The sequence below is a fragment of the Phocoena phocoena genome, chromosome 13 (genome assembly GCF_963924675.1).
Source record: "Phocoena phocoena chromosome 13, mPhoPho1.1, whole genome shotgun sequence".
Lineage (NCBI taxonomy): Eukaryota > Metazoa > Chordata > Mammalia > Artiodactyla > Phocoenidae > Phocoena > Phocoena phocoena.
In genome coordinates this window covers 5384306-5400402 of record NC_089231.1, presented here as the reverse complement: position 1 = coordinate 5400402, position 16097 = coordinate 5384306, and the positions used below count along the sequence as shown (strand labels likewise).

At 37.4% G+C, this 16097-nt stretch overlaps 1 non-coding gene across 1 annotated transcript; it reads right to left on the bottom strand.

Annotated features, from left to right (window-relative positions):
• Positions 1-750: 750 nt before the first annotated feature.
• TRNAA-UGC (transfer RNA alanine (anticodon UGC)) lies at positions 751-824 on the bottom strand. Its single transcript has one exon. It is a non-coding gene; the product is annotated as a tRNA-Ala (tRNA).
• Positions 825-16097: the final 15273 nt, after the last annotated feature.

Sequence of the window (16097 nt, the reverse complement as noted above, 5' to 3'; positions counted from 1 at the left end):
CCACCTCCAGTCGCTCGTGTTAGTGATGTCAAAGGTCGCTTGTATAGGTGGGGAAAACCCAAAACTTAGTCTGAGGTTTGAGTTAACTTCCTCTGCACCAAAGATATACAGGAGCTTTTAAAAAAGCTTTTATTCTATACACATTTATACATGGAGATCGAAACTGAGATAGTTGCAAAATGCTTGATCTCAAGGAATCCACTTTAATTCCATCAATTATACTGTAGCTAAATCATGTAATTGTCTAGGATAATAAAGCATAGCGTTAAAATGTGTGAATCATAAGAGGCAGCCCTGGCACCGTTATCATATGTAACTTTGCTGTGAATACTAAAACGACACTACAGGTGCTGATACTTTAGGAATAAGGACTGTTATATATTTGTTGTATTTTTATTCTTTAAGTGGGCCATGCCCATAGCAGAGCAGGTAATTTCAGTCTTCTAATAAAACCATATAAATAGTTTATATGGTTTTATTAGAAGAACGTGGATGTTAGCAGAGACGTATATGAATCAAATAGAGTAGTAAACATTTGTTAGAAAGGCTAGGTTTTTATTTTGGATGAATAAAAACGTTATTAATAGCGAAAGAAAATATTATCACATCATTAGCTTTTCACAGTTCATTTAAAATAGTAAGGTATTACCTGTAATTTATATTAATGTGTAACTGACATGCCCTATTGTGAAGTCACAATATTTCATAAATGAAACTAAAGAACAAATCAAAGCTGTTGGTTGAAGGATATGGAGATGCCAGGGATTGAACCCAAGGCCTCATGCATGCAAAGCATATATGCTCTACCACTGAGCTACATCCCCAGCCCTGAGAGGAAGTTGATAGAGTGATGAGTCAGTACATTTACTTCTCTTTAGATAATCCCTCCCTAAGGAATGAAAGAGCCCTGGATTCTCATAGTTTCCAATTCCCATCACAGAGAGTTCCTAAGCATTCCTGGTGCGCCTATAAACTTGGTACCTTTAGTGCAGAAGGTTCTTCTGCTTTATAACTCAACATCTTGCTAGTTTCCCAAGCCTTATTTATAGAGCTGATGAAACACCATCTCCCTTCAAACTTCGTCTTATTTATATGGTCTCCTCATAGACGCAAGAAAATATTTTAGTTATATAGTCCATAGTTTCCCCATTACTTTTATAGGAAATGGAATAAAAAGCTTTCTCCTCTCCTCCTGCAAGCTCTGTGATGGGGTACTGCGAATTAGACAGACAAAAGGCAGATGAACAAGGGAAAAACAGAGTTTATTAGCGTGTGCGCCAGGTACACATGAGGAAGAAACCCAGTGATGAGTAACTCAAAGGGGTGATTAGAACTTGGGACTGCACCTTAACAAAGAACAATATATTTGTAGAAGATGTAAGAAAAGGGGTTTAGACTTTTAGGGGTGCAAAACTTTGGGAAAGTAAATATATGGAGGAGACTAACAGAAGAGTAGTAAGGTTTGTGTGTGCAGACACTTCTCCGTGCACTGTTGTCCCAGTGTAGGGTCGTTATCTCCTTTCCAGTACAGTGAGGGCGGCGTGGGGGGCCTCCACAAGGGGAATTTATGGTCCGCTTCCAGGCAGACAGGAGAGGGCAGAGAGTTCATCCTTTGTCTACTATTTTTCTGTTGTCTCCAGCTCAGAATAATCATTATGCCAGAGTGGCAGAGTTGGGGGTAGCCTATTCGGAACCACTTTCATTTCTTTCCTGGTGTGAAGGTGAGAAGAGGGGATTTTGTTATGGAAAAAAAAAATGAAGAGCTTACTTGTTGCAGTGACAATCCTTCCTCAGGACAGGGACATGTCATTCTGTCCACCAGTAGACCTAAGAGTCCCCCTGAGTTCCGTGGCATTGTAGTGGCCAGAAGCATCAGCATTGCTCTTCTCGGAGACGTCTAAGTCCAAGACATAGGAGGAGGCCAGCACTTGATTTTTACTGGCTGTGATGATAAAGACGAAACAGTTATGTGATAAATAACATTTTCACGATAAAAGGACAAAAAATACTAGAAGTAGATTGAAGAGCTCTTCTTTGGTTTCATCTACTTGATTACCGGAACCCATAACACTGAACGCAGCATATCCTTGATCTGACCATTCACGCAGGACCTTCTAAGTATTTGATGAGCTCATTAGAGCCTTACAGAAAATCTAATTTCCTAGTTATCACCAACAGCATATTCTGGCTCTGACACTGTTTCTCTTCCCCAGGAAGAGGCAAACTTTGAAGTACACCCTTGCCCTATCTTAACAGCACTGGATGTTCTTGCCTAAGATAAAATACTATGAACAACAAAATCATTTATGAACCAACCCAGTGATACAGGATATACTGATGTTAATGAAGCTAATAGGAGTCAAGGTCCAAAATAATTCAGAATTACCAAGTAAAAAAAAAAAATCACCTCTTCTCTTTTCAGTTCTGGTTCCAATACAATGATGGCTTTAGAAAACCTTTATCCTAATATTATGTTTTCTGTAATCTCAGATATAATTAATTTGAGAAATATATGATGAGAAATATATGAAAGTACAGAATAATTTAAATTTTGATTAAAATACATCCAAAATATTGGTAATCCCTCTTGAGCAAGTAGTAAATTACATTGCCATGGTAATTTTTAAATCTTTTATTTTAATAATGTTGGTTCCTCATACATCAGTGAAATCAAAGCTGGTAAAAACAGATGTGAGTGAGGTGTAAAATACTAATCTATATCCAGAACTCAAGCCTATATTTATACTTTAAGATACACTCTACTAGTGACTGAGAGAACAGAACAGTTCCTCAAACTTTTATCCTATCACTGTGGCCAGGAGGGGGCATGCAGAATAAACTTAATCTATTATTAATGCTTCAGGATATTCATAGAAAAATTCATTTGTCTTAAAAGAACTTTGAGCCTGAAATGAAATGAGCAAGGACAGCAACATTCTGAATGTTTCATAGCTTCTTTCAGTCCATAAACATCATACGCTTTCTGTAAAGTTATGTCTTGAGATTTATGCTTGTTTTGTTCCCTATCTACCTAATTTAAATTCCAGAATCTCTGTACGTGAGACATTCACCCTAGAAAGAGTGGGTTTCGCTAGACGTTTCTGCTGAAAGATTATGGGATCTTCTCCAGAGTTAGACCCTGAGTTGACCCCTTGCAACGACACGACACACAGAGACTGGAAATACAACCTCTCTTGCTGAGAGGACAAAAGCGCTCACACCTATATGTTCACATTCCTTCTCCCTCATCTTTGCCTTGGGTTTGCTTCTCCCTCTACCACCCGTTCCTACGTAAGTATTCATACAAACCTTGTGACGTGAAAATTAGCTTTCAAGACCTCTTCTTTTTCTTATCAGAGGGTTTACAATTTGAAAATTTCTGAGGAAGGTAGAAATTTAACTCTTGTTTTTGTTGGATGGAATAATAATCTTTTTAGAGTTAGCATGCACTGATAGAATTTGATTGTACAAAATGTATAGAAATATTTCAAACATCACATTTTGCAAAATATGCTCAACCTTCCTTTTGGAAGGGAACAGAGGTACTTGATGAACAGAACACTTGAGGGCACTACGTCAGCAAAAAGATGCTGTTTTGTTAATTCTTTTACGCTTTCAAATACCACAAGTGAGCCAAATATTCTTTTATCACTAAGAGTATAATGAAAAGAACTACCGTTCTTTCTCTCAAAAGCTTGCTGTCTGATAGAAAGAAAAAACATCATTCATTTAAAATGGTAAGGCTCCCAGAAGTATAAAATAATAAATTTGTTTTGTTTTAAGCCACAAATCTGTGGTAATTTGTTATAACAGCAATAATAAACTAATACATGCTGCCACCTCTATTGATTCTAGATTCCCTTTACCAGGGAGTCTGTGGGACGGGCTGTGATCTGCTTGGGGTGACAGGGAAAAGGGAAAAGGAGGAATCTCTTCCTGAGTTTGTTCTCCCATTCATGGTGCTGGTCCCCTTTGGATCTAAAATCTCCCATTTCCCTATGTTATGGGTTGAAGTGTGTCCCCTAAAATTCATATATTGAAGTCCTAAACTCCAGTGCCTCAAAATGTGACTTGTTTGAAAATAGGGTGATTGTAGGAGTAATTTATTAAGTTGAGGTCATCCTGGAGTAGGGTGGGTCCCTATTCCAATATGACTGGTGTCCTTATAAAAAGAGGTCATTTGGACACAGACACAAAGGGTGATGTATCTACCAGCCAAGGAAAGCCAAAGGCTGCCAGGAAGCCACCAGAAGCTCCGGACGAAGCACGGATTCTCCCTTACAAACCGCAGAAGGAATCAACTCTGTTAACACCTTGGTCTTGGACTTCTGGCCTCCAGAAGTGTAAGACAATAAGCTTGTGTTGTGTAAGCCACCTAGTTTGCGTTGCTGTGTCGTGGAAGCCCTCGTAAATCAGTGCACCCTCCTGACCCAGGACTCAGCCTCCTTGCTCCCCCGTGGATTCTCATAGTTCTTAGGTTAGCCATCAGAATCCATTAAACTCTGTGTCCTTTCACAGCCTCCCCAGGACTGTGTTAATGGGGAGTCACCCTCAGACTGCATCTTCTTGTTTCAGCAGAAACTGCCTATTTGGATTTTCAGCATGTACAGCTTTTCAGAGAGTAAACACGCATTCACGTACTAGTTCTCAGCATTGAACACATAGCTCTTTTAAGGGCTGATCTCATTTATTATCAATGAAGTTTTCCTCTTATACTCTTTTGTTGCTGTTAATAATTTATCCCAGTATTAGAAATGGTTGTATCCTCTCTGACCCATTCGCCTTTAGTTTGTATTTTTATTAATAACTGTAAAGTCAGCTAATCCTGTCTCGTGTCAAAGTGAGTTCACGACAGTTACATCAGTTCCTACTTTCCCATGTCCCTTGGTATATGTGATTGTATAAGAGCATCAAACAAAGGAAATCTTTCCTCCCCAGACATTTCTAGTCTTTAAAAGGAAACTGGCAAAAACTCATAATGGAACCAAAAAAAAAAAATTGTTCTGAAGAAACTAGGGGCAGGACAGGAATAAATACGTAGAAGTAGAAAATGGACTTGAGCACATGGGGAGGGGGAAGGGTAAGCTGGGACGAAGTGAGAGAGTGGCATGGACATATATACACTACCAAATGTAAAATAGCTAGCTAGTGGGAAGCAGCCGCACAGCACAGGAAGATCAGCTCGGTGCTTTGTGACCACCTAGAGGGGTGGGATAGGGAGGGTGGGAGGGAGGGAGACGCAAGAGGGAGGAGATATGGGGATATATGTATAGCTGATTCACTTTGTTATAAAGCAGAAACTAACATGCCATTGTAAAGCAATTATACTCCAATAAAGATGTTATAAAAATTTTTTTTAATAATTAATTAAAATTTTTTAAAAACTTCATAACAAGAAACCAAAAGGATTCAAGTGTGGCAAATGATACTTTTCAGATAGGCAAACTGGATGACATAAAAATAATTTGTGTCCACATTATTTTATGTATGAAAATGTTTATGACCAGGTGAAATAGGCAGAAGGATCTAAATAATCCTTCCCAATGTATTTTAGTGGTAACCAGTATATCATTGTGAATTACATGAATTCCCTTTAGTTGGAGCTAAACAGTCAAAATCAAATTAATTTTCTTTTGCTTGTTATGCATTAGAGAGCCAACTCTTATAACCATAATTTTGTTTATAACGAGTGTTATGATTTTTTTTCTTTTTTTAGTTCTTAGATGTTCTAAATAACTAATGCTTTGTCTCTAGTCAGCACATGTGGCTGAATTTTTTCACGTGTTTTGTAGACTTTCATCCAAATCTTAGCACTTCCTCGAGGTCTCTATTAAGCACCAAATCCTCCATACATACTTCTCAAACAATTTGAATGAATATTAAAAACTGTAAGTGTATCCTTAAGTAGTTTACAGATTATTTCCTCACACATTTTATGTTCAGCCTTTTTCTTTGAAATATTTGTTTTCGTTTGAGTGCAAGATCATTGACTATAGAGATCAGGACTTGTATTTTCTTTTTGATAATGCCTTGAATAGGGGAAAGGCACATGTTGGAACGTAAGTATAAATTTTCTAATTAACTTACCATATCAATCATATATATATATGTATATATATATGTATATATATATATATTAAAGTGATACTTCACAAAATGGAACTGTTTTATAAAAGTTTCATTTCTAAAAATATAAAATCCCACAGGAAAGTTAAAATTCCATTTCACATTTCATATTCAGCTGCAGAGTATCAGAATACTTTATGAACATAGAATATTGTATCCTAGCATCAAGATTACAGAGATATTTTTTTACAATTGTCATATATTTACATTTCTTAAAAAGTACTTTTGCATAAAAACTGGCATCTGTTAGTCCATCAAGAAGCATTTATTGAACATATACAGTAGAGGCAAGGATGTTACAAATCATTCTAGCATTTTCAAAAGTAGTTTTCTTGACATGATACGTTTTCCTATGAGAATAAATGGCATGCCTCTTCCATAATTAGCTAACCCTGATACCTGTGACTGGTGTCATGGTTTTACTGAGGTATAAATGTTGGTTTGTTTTCCGTTTTGTTTTGTTTTTGAGAACATCATTTTTCTCTCTTACCGTGAAATGAAATGACATCTCAGAGCATGACTGATGGGATGGCAGGAATAATCAACGGGTGACATTTTTAGTGTCGAATTGAAATCGTAATGCTCTAAGTTCACAGATAATTCTGTAGAACTGTTTTTATACAAATATAGTAATTTTCTGCTTATGTAAGTATAAAGAGGCAAAAATGAGTTGAATATGAAGAGTATTATTAGCATCACATGAGTCACACATATCATCAAATTGTCACTTAAGGGGAAAAAAATGCAAAGGTCTGTCAAGTGGAAGAGATTGACGCACTCGGATCGTCACCAGCCAGATGCAGAAGAAGAGGAAGGAAGCAGAGTCTTGGAAAGAAACTATTATTGTCCCTGAAAAGGAATTTTTTACTTCAGAGTGACTACAGTAGGGTTTGACTGTGTTCATTTTACCCTCTAGCATGATGGATGATAAGTCTACAGCTGCGGTCAAAACATCGACAAACAAAAGCATTGAACAGTGTTTGCTATCTACATAATGCAAAATAGAAGGAAGCAAATACCAAGAGGCCAGGACCATCGGGTCACTGCCTCGAGGATGTTTTTCAGGTAGAAAAAGGAAAGGCAGAGATTTTTACCCCACTTTAATTGCACTCAGGAAATATTTGACAACAGGCTTCATAACATAAAGTAGCTGCATCAGGAGGACATAAGTGTGCATCTAACTGTAACAGGGAGACACCAGGGGAAGGCAACAGGTGGGGAAAAGCATCAAACTTAAGATCAGAGAACTCTTCTAGTTTTTATGCCGTCACCTCAAGTGTTGGTTTGACTACCAAGTCAGACGTTAACATCACGTACCACTGGATTAGTCACAATAGCCAAGATATGGAAACAACCTGAAAGTCCATCCATGGACGAATGGATAAAGAAAATGTGATATCTATATCTGTATATGTAAATTGGGCTATTATTCAGCCACATGGAAGAAGGAAATCCTATCATTTGCCACAACTTGGATGAACCTGGAGGACATTATGCTCAGTGAAATAAGCCAGACACAGAAAGACAATACTGTATGATCTCATATATATGTGGAATCTAAAACAATAGAACTTCAAGAAGCAGAGTATAATAAAAGTTACTAGGGACAGAGGGGCGGGGGAATTGGGGAGATATGATTAAAATGTTCAAACTTCCAGTTATAAAATTTCTAAGGATCTAATGTACAGCATGGTGATAACAGTTAATAATATATATTATATGCTTGAAATTTGCTAAGAGAGTAGATTTTGTGTTCTTACCACCAAAAAAGAATAAAAAGAAGGTAATTATGTGAGGTGATAGATGTGTTCATAGCTCGATTGTGATAATCGTTTTACAATGTATACATTTATCCAACCATCATGTTGTATACTTTAAATAAATACAATTTTTATTTGTCAATTATATCTCAGTAAAACTAGAGAAATGCGTAATAGGGTAAATTATTTAACTCTTCTACATTTCTTGGCTTAGAAGATTAGGAAACTCAGAAATATTTTTTAAAATATTTATTTCTTTATTATCACCATCCTTTGTCACCACATAAGATACAGAAATTTCAACAATGGAGCACGAACTTACACATAAAGAATGAACACCTCCTAGATAACTGCTTCCCATAGAACTTTCTGTGATGATGAAAATGTTCCATATCTACATTGTCCAGAACAGTAGTCACTGAACCCACGTGAATATTGAACACTTGAGATGCAGCTAGTGTTACTGATGAACGGAAGTTTTTATTTTATTAATTTAAGTAGAAATAGCCGCATGCGGCTACTGGCTGCTGTATCAACCCTTGCAGTTCTGGAGTCTTCACTTATTTTACACGCTCTACCTGCATGATCTTACCTACATCCGCAGCCTGCATGACACCTGTATCCCGGAACCCCCAATCTCCGTCTCACCAAAACATAGTATCTAACATGCATGAGACACTCAGGTGTCAGGTGTTACCCTAAGAGCTCTGCATACAGTATCTCATTCCAGCCCCCCAGCATCCTTGTGCCATAAATACAATTGTTCCAGTTATGTTGCAGACAAGAAGAACAAGAACAAGCTGATTCACGTTTGAATGAGAAGTGAGACAAAATAACCTTCATGATGCCATGACCTTGGCATATGAACCTGAGTTAAATGCTTTGCCTAAGGGCGTGGCTATTTCGAACAAAGCCAGGGCTGGAGCGCTCTCAGATTTCCTGCTCAGTCTGATTTCCACTCTGCTACACTGTAGAATGGATGCCTGCTGTATAAGCAGAAATGCAACAACAACAGAAAACCTCCACCAAGAAACTACAGATCCAGGCAAACCTTACTGAGGAAATGGGGTGGAAGTGAAAACAAGATGTTTCAAAAAATGATCCAAGTTTGTTAGGGAAAGTGTTTGTAAAATAAACTCTTGAGTTACAGAGGGTAAAACACACTCTCTGTCTCTCTGAACCTCTTATGATGCACACAATCACACACACATATTTTAAAATAAAAATAAAACGGGACTTTTGAATACCAACTTTAAGGGAATCAGATTAGAAATCAGTCTTTAGATTGTCCAGCTGTGGGTGGGAGTGTTAGTCACGGGACCACTGAAGACTCCTACCTCTCTGATTGTACGGGATGTCAGACATTAATTTGACTTTAATTTGAAGAGCTTGAAAAGCACGTTTGAAAAGAAGTCAGAGAAACTCAAAGTGAGACAGGAGAGAGAGAAACAGAATGTTTATGCTTCCTTTTGTTCAATTTCAGAGAAGCGAATATCTCTTGAAGCTATTAGAAAGAACATGAAAAAAGGTCTTTTCTCAGCCAGTATGACAAGAATATATTTAATCTCCAAAACTTCAGAGAAGAGAATTCTTCTAAGAGCTTATGCCTCCTCTTATTCTAATACGAGAGCACAACTGTGCTCATTGGTAAGAGGTTCAATGTAATAAAACTAATCAGAAATTTTCCAAGTGACTTGATGGGATACCATAGCTATCTGAAATACACAAAGAAGCAACTTAATTGGTGGGATTTATCAACAGGAAAATACTGGATTTCTTTTCTGGCAAACTGTTAATTTATTTTAATATTTTTTCAAATTTCGCCCAATCTCTTAATTAGAATTGAACTTAAAAATATTCACTTGTTACTATCATAAACCTCAAGGTATACATTTGATAACTCTGCCTAGACATGGATCTTCAGAAAGAGAGAGAATATTCATATTCTGGAGAGGAAAACATGCCTTACTACTGCAGAAAATAAGAATTTTCTGTTTTTTATACAAATTTACAAACCTGTTTATAGTGCCTATACACTTTTAAAATATCATGTCATAATTTACATTTTCACAAATACATTAGCCAAATTGAGCTGTAATCTTCATTACCTTTGAACGAGGTGTGGCTCTATTTAATAAACTGCAAAAGTTAGGTGGCATCCCTTCACAGGCTGAATGGGATCCTGTGATCCAGTGGCAGAAAGAATCAAGGCACAAAGAAGTTTCCAGAATCCAGGTCTTCTGACTCAATGACCAGAGTTTATTATTTGGGATCACACCTAATAAAACTCAGAGGATGTGCTGTTACTACGTCATGCTAAGAATTTGAAAGACACCCAGAATTAGATCATTCTAATGCCTCTCCCTTCACAAATGTTGTTACTTTTATATTTCCCTTTGCTTAAAGTAAGCACACCAAAAGTAACACATAACATCTTCTTTCAGGAAGGTTTTTTAATTATGTCCATCAATTTGGGGAACCTGACCCTCGATATGCTCTTATGACCAGCTAGCTATATGTCTGTCACTGCCTTTTCCATATAATAATAATAACAGTCTCTTTAGGTATCTGCGCCTCTCACCAAACTTGGAGATTTTTAATGACAGAGACTGAACGTTACTTATCTTCTAATCCCTGATACCTAAAAGACTAATTTGACCCTTAGTAACTGCTTAATTAAATTTGGCTCAGAAAAACAACAGGCAGGTGAAAGAATGAATGCATGAACAAATATAAATTTGATTGTCATAAAGACTAATGTAACTTCAGCTTTATGTGGAAGAATTGGAAACCAAAATATTTTATAATCTCTCTTCTACCAAGAGTTTTAGATCCTTCTGTCAGAGACAGTTTAGAAATTTACATGCATTTATGTTTTTAACTTTCCTTTTAGGAAATCTATATTACTCCATTAGAAATTATTTTTGTTCCTCCAGCTGGTCTCCATCAACCCATCAAAGGGAGCAATTATCAGGACTTCTCAGGCCATAATCAATTAAATTTTGATGATCGATTAGGAAGACACGGGTGCTGGGGATACAACTACAGCATCGCCTGAGAATGAAAAAGTGAACGGTGGGTATTGGGAGAACTGAGGTCTGAGGGAGAGAAGGTGGTAATGAGATTGGCTGATTGAAGAATGACTATAAAAGGGAATAAAAGATCAGAGAAGGAATACTGCTTCCTGCCCAAAGAGCAGTAAAAACATGGAAGAAATTCCTCTCTTCTTTTAGTTCCTCCTTCCTTACTTTGCTCGGGATAACACGAGTCGCAGATGCAGAGAGCCTGAGAATTCTGACTTTAACATCTTATTTTCGAGTCCCTTGCAGTGCAGTGATGGCACATCATGGAATGAACTTGATTCTAAGGACTGTGTCATACCACAGAGTACATTTCTGCAAAATTAAAGGACTTCGTATTAACCCATAGTTTTTAAAAGACAAAAATTGAAGCAGACATTTTCTGTGGATGGGGAATGACTCTCTAAGCGTGTCGATACAAGAAATCTTAAAAGATCTGACCATTTAAAAAATTTTTAACGTTGAAGATAACCATAAAATTGTAAAAGGAAACAAAAACTGGAGAAATATAATTTATTCAAGTATAATCGACAAATTCTCACAAATAGAGGTCATAAAATCGATAAAAGAAATCCAGCATCTACTCATTAGTTTCTCCAGAGTAAAATGCAGAAGGCATACTTAATGGTCCTCTGGCTTAGCCTGCCACAGCCTATGCTTATAAGCAGGCCCCTCTGACTCCATCTTTCTGGGTCCGATGGAGTAGGTGCTGTGATGATTCCCTCTTTCAGGACCCAGGCACACATCTCGAGGCTCTCAGGAGGTTTAACATCATTTTGACATCACTGTGGGAGCCACCTCTGAGAATCAGCTAAAGGGAACTTCCTCACCCGTTTGCTCTCTCCCCCTGGGTCAGGCACCTTGCCTTTCCTGGTGGACTTCTTTCCCTCTTTCAGATCCAGGACCCAGCAGCTCTGAATTCCGCAGTGCAGAGTGTGACACCCTCTTCAGATAGTGCCCTGGACTCATCACCTACTCAGGGAGGTCTCACACGCTATGGAGGATTTTCACCTCCCTGTGAAAGCAATCACGTCACTCTATCAAAAGCAACACGTACAGTGTCCTTTGTGGACATGACCCTTCCGAAAGCATCCTGTTCAGGTTCGTGTTCACTACTGTCCGTCTTCTTCCCCTAGACTATAATCTCCCTTACGCAGGGGTTGAATTGCCTTTTTCCTATACTCTTCTCAGGCCCTCTGGGGCAACGTGGAAGTGATGCTTGGATGTTCCTTCAAGAAAAGACTTCCCATTTCCCTGTGATGAGGGCAGAGAGGTGACACCCTCCAGGGATGGTCCCCAGGGTCTGCCTTAGCTTCAGAGCAGAGCCGGGCTCTTCTACGGAAGCTCCTAACCAGTGACAGCATGCGGATGATGCCAGGACCTGGCCATTTCTGCCCAGCCTGTGACACCTCCAACAAGCAGTCTGTGTTCTGGAGCTCCGTGTTGGCTTGGCCAAGACTGTCACCTCTGGAATCGCGGTCCGAGTCCTTCCCTGCCCAATCCAGCTCCCGCCCTGCCCCGCCCCTTCCTCTTACGGGGATGTCAGATCAGCGTCACAGTCTGCAGGCTTCTCTGACGACTACGGCCAATTCCCATTTGTATTTCTCACAGGCTTGCTCCCTGATCCCCAGCAAACCCACAAAACTGCCGGCTCTCCTCACCCTTCTCAGCATCTGCTCCCTGGAGAACAGAGCAGGCGAAACCTAGTGCAGCGTCAGGCAAACAATAAGAATTTAATGGTGTTTGTGGTTTGAAGAAATCAAAAACCATTAAAATCACAGTAAAAAAAAGGCAAAGAATAAAAAGAAAATTCACAGATGAAGAAACATGTACAGCCTTACTAGGAATCAAAAGAGCATAACTTTGAAATAAGCGAATTAGCGAAATCGCAAAGAGATTCCATTGTTGTTTTCCTGTTGTGGAAGCTAAGTTCGTACATTTAGCTGTTATTCACAGAAATAAGTTGTTCTTGTCACACTGCATTTCACCCTTGGGACAGAGTAATCACAGGCTCGGATGTGGGGTCCATGAGAATCTCACAAAAAATGATGTAGAGGTTTCAGTTCCCTTTCCCTCTGTCTCTCTGTCTCTTTCTGTGTCTCTGTCTCTGTGTGTGGGGGGTGTCTTTTTCAATTTTTTTCAGACACTTTGCATTTAGCCCTGCAGTTTAAAAACAAAATAAAGGAACGAAAACTTTGATGATGGACTGAAAAGAAAAAAAAAACTTTCCATTTCATTCAATGTTTAAGACTAACCCTTGAAATTCACTTAAACAACATCCCTAATCTTAAAGTTCTCAGGAGTCTTATGTAGCTCAATTTTCCACATAGAAAACATGCCCAAAGGTCTTCCCCACTGCAAGGAACAGCTACCTCATTTTCACCAACTTCAGTGACAAGAAGGAGTTAATGAGTCTTTCTGAGCATCTTGGTAGATTTAGTGGTAAGAAAATCTGATTTTAAAATAAGAAAGCTTTAATTTAGAAATCTCAGATCTATTATTTAAGTAATCATTTAAATTTTAAATTTGCTTTTATGAAATACTGTTGATCACAATTATAATTTAATTTAGATCAATTGTTTTTCAGACATGGAAAATGGGATATTAGCCTTGATAGAGTAAAATTTATCTGATTTAAAGTTATATCACGTTTGAGGTGCTTTCCACTCACACATTATGGGGTGCGTGTGCGTGTTGGCGCATGTAGGAAGAGTGTTTTTTGAGAATACATTTGTCTTCATCAGCTCAGGCTGATGGTCTGTGTGGCTTAAACAACAGACGTTTATTTCTCACAGTTCTGAAGGCTGGGAAGTCCAAGACCAAGGTGCTAGCAGACCAGATTCAGTGTCTGGTGAGGGCCCTCTTCCTGGCTTGGAGGTGACCACCTTCTTGCTCTGTCCTCACAGGGCAGAGGTGGTCTCTTTCAAGTCTCTTCTTATAAGAGCATTAAACCCATTATAGGGGCTCCACCCTCATGACCTAATTTTCTCCCCAAAGGCTCCATCTTCAAATACCATCGCATTGGGAGTTAAGGCTTCAGTATATAAATCTGGGGGGACACAGTTCAGTCCATAGCAATATATTTTTTTTTTGAAGAACTCCCCTATCTAGATAAGTGAATGTATCATTGATTCTGATTGTCTAAATGTATGGCTTTACAATTCTAGATAAAGAAAATGTTATATGAAATATTACCATGAAATGTATTCAAAATGAGAATTTTTAACTTAAAAGCTTTTAACAGTCAAATTAATAATGTTAATAACAGGCTGAATATTTGAACTATGAATGTGTCTGTTACTTGAATATAAAATATGTTTTTGTACTCAGTATTTTGTAGAAGAGGAATAGGTGCCTACTTTTTTGAGGCAATAAGTCATTTGTCTGCTATTGATTCAAAAATGCATCCATAGAAAATGTCTATAATCATAAGAAACAATATTGTAAGATACTATATAACACTCACTAGAATTATACATTTTTCTTTCTTTGTCAGGGTACTTGTTTGATGATCTCAATAATATCATCATTAAATCGGTATTATTTTTAACACATATTGTGACAGTCATAAATAAACTTTAGAATCCGTACTTTTAATTGTAAGTTCCTAATTAAAATCGTAAAATCTAAGAATACTTTCTTAAAAGAAATTCCACTTTGTGATAAGGGGCTCTCTTTGTTACTTAAACTCAAAAACTCAGTGTTATTTTTTTTTTTACAAATGTTAATCCATAAAATTTATATCTATTTTATCATTTTATTTTCTTTTTTTTATCTGAGAATTGTGAAGTATTAATGGTAAAATCAGCAATTTAACAACACTGAAATTATTATTATATAAGATGTTTGAAGGATGCATTCTAAATAAAAATTCTACCCTTGAAGTTGAAGAGCTAAGCCTACACATAACACCTAAATAGTTTATGAGCAAGTTCTGCCAAATGTTCAAAGAACAGATAATTCCCAACTTATACAAAGCATTCCAGAGAAAACAATGGAAAAATACCCAAATTATTTCCTGAGACCTAACTAACCATGGTATTGTGCCAGAAAATGATAGAAAAAGAAAGAAAATTATAATTCAGTGTTAGTAATAAACAGGGAGGTACAACACTATGTATTTTATCAAAATGCATTAAAATTTAAAAACACTCCATGATCAACTACGATTTAGCTCTGTAATCCAAGACTGTTCAAAGTAGATCATATGATATTGTAATTTTCTACATTAAATTGAGGAACATCCACGATCATTTTAGGTACAAAAAGAAAACAACTAAAACATTCAATAATGTTCAATATATATCACATGTAAGAAGGATTACTCAGGAAACATGACAAAATAATAAACTTAATAATTGAATGAAAGTTTATGACAATTCAAATAAGGAACAAAGGATGAGGTTATGTCTTTCCAGATACTAAAAAGTACATACACTTAAATCTGTATGAATTACCTATTAATTAATTATGGTGTTGGTGTAGGAATAAACAATAGAATGGAAACAGAGAGAGAGGCTAAAAACAGGCAAATACATTCGAATTTGATTTATATTTCTAAGAGTTAAAATTGCATTTGGTTGCATTTAACAGAAATCCTAACTAACACAAGAGTAAGTAAATTATAGTTAATATTTCAGCTCTGAAAACAGTGGTTTAGTGATGCGTCAGAGACGTGGTTCTTTCCTTCCTTCCATTACAGGGTTCTCTATACATCTTTGTCACGTGGCTTCAAGATGTTTGCACCTTCAAACTCACTTTCATATTCTAAGCTCGAAGAACCCGGCAGAGCAAAGGCCAAAAGGGGCGTGTTAGTTTGACCAGTAGATATACCTTTTGTAGAAACCCCCATTCACTAACTTCTGCAAACATCACCTTGGCAAGAACTAAATCACATGACTACTTCTACCGGCAGGGGAATCCAGCTTAGTGCATGTATAAGCCTTCCAACATCTACCATAAAGTGAAGCAAAGTGAGAAGGAGGTCTTAGCTGGCTTCTGTGTGGCCAACCCTTTGACAAATTTAGCAAAGTGCGGCATTCAAATCAATGGGGGAATACTTTAAATGACGGTATTTATACAATTGTCTATTCATATGTAAAATGTAAGATTAAAGTCACTCATCACACCA